The following is a 1,788-nucleotide window of genomic DNA, read 5'->3' as shown; positions in this document are numbered from 1 at the left end:
TACACAGGATAGCTTGGATAATTGTACTGCTGATTTCTGCTGGTCAACTGAAAGAAGTCAATGCTTAATTATTTTCCTTTTAATATTTTGACCAATTTTGCAGACTTATATCTGATAACGTGAACAACTAATTTGAAGACAACAATGCACAATATAACAACAGTCGTTGAATTCCTATATTTTGTTTAGTGAAATTATGTGCTGTTTCTAATTTTTTTTTTACTGTTTGTTATTCTCTTTGACAGGCAGGTGCGTATGCCACTGAGCTATTTCTCCAGAAAAATAACTATTATGATTATGATTATGATTATTATTCATTACTTTTTCTTTTGCAGTGCTGAGGATTGAACTCAGGACCTTGCGCTTGCCAGGCAAGCACTTATTCTACTGAGCTACCTCCCCAGCCCTTTATTCCCTTTAAGAAACAGTGCTCACTATTGCACCTCTTCAGCATGGCCACCTACACTACAGGGCGTATTTCTGTTTTTATTTTCTTCCTCTCTTTACTGCACCCAAACTTGCTCTGCAGCGCCTGTCTCTACCCTTCCCTTTTGGGTCTTTCCTTACCTTTAATAAACGTGAAACACTGGCACTATTTATGGTTGCTTTGTTCAGTTCTCTGTCCGGAACAGAAAGGACTTAGAAATCACCTTTAAAATGAGACTACAGCAGCAGAGCCCAGTGACGATGACACACACGCAATTACTTTTCTTCAGGTTGTTTTTCATTCAGTATGATGGTTTGAATAGTCCTGCAAAGTGTGGTGTGGAAAAGGAGAGAAAAATTAAAACAGAGTCAGAGATAAAGGCAGAGACTGCTCAGGTCTATGTGTCTTACACACACACACACACACACACACACACACACACACACACATATAATACAGCTATATGTACATATAACTGCAATATTTTTCTGTTATACATATGTTTATATATTTACACACACACATATATGTATGTCAGTTTTGTTCTGTATTTCAAGTAAAGATGAAAATCAATATTTTAACTAATTAATTTAGATATTTGAGCTGCTTAATCTCTGCCTGCACCAAGGGACTTTGAACCCTCGCTTCTCCGAGGGTCCTGCCCTCTTCCCAGTTGTGCATGCCCACAGGGCTTACCCTCGGTGCTGTGCTCCTCCTAATTGCAGTCTATTCCCAGAACCCAGCCATTGCTTGCAAGGTCTGACCTCAGGGCACAAGAAATAATTCACTGAGAGAGCACAAGAGGAAAATTGTAGAATTTGAAAAGAGGTCTCTTTGTTGCTATGAAAACAAGAAATTAAAAATTGAAGATCACTTATTCTCTTTCTTGATTAAAATTGAAAAACCCTAAATAAAAAACAAAAAAAGAGGCAACTAGTCGATCAAGCTAACAGTAAGAATTCTAAATTACATCTGTAATGCTGTACTTATTTTTTTCTGCAGTCATATTTTATCCTTAATCTAATATTGTTTAAGTAAAGACAAAACAAACCTAAATGTTTTTAGAACTCATTGGCTTATAGCTCTTAGGGAAAAAAATCAAAACCTTTTCTCAGGTCTCTGAGTACAACGCGTGTCCCACGTATTACTGACCCTCTCTCTGCCATGCGTAAGAATCACTGATCTTACGCTACATGGCCATCTGCAGAGGCCCCTGGGCCTTCTGTCAGTGTGTGGCCACCTCTGGAGTGCCTTATTGGCAGATTCCTTGGGATGATCTCCCGATCCGTGGGGCTGCCACTTCTGGGGTGACCATCTTTGGAGATGTCTGGATTGCAGGTTCCTGAAGGGCCTTCTCTAAA

Source organism: Octodon degus, unplaced genomic scaffold, assembly GCF_000260255.1.
Source record: "Octodon degus isolate 3935 unplaced genomic scaffold, OctDeg1.0 scaffold00046, whole genome shotgun sequence".
Lineage (NCBI taxonomy): Eukaryota > Metazoa > Chordata > Mammalia > Rodentia > Octodontidae > Octodon > Octodon degus.
This window is presented reverse-complemented; position numbering follows the sequence as displayed.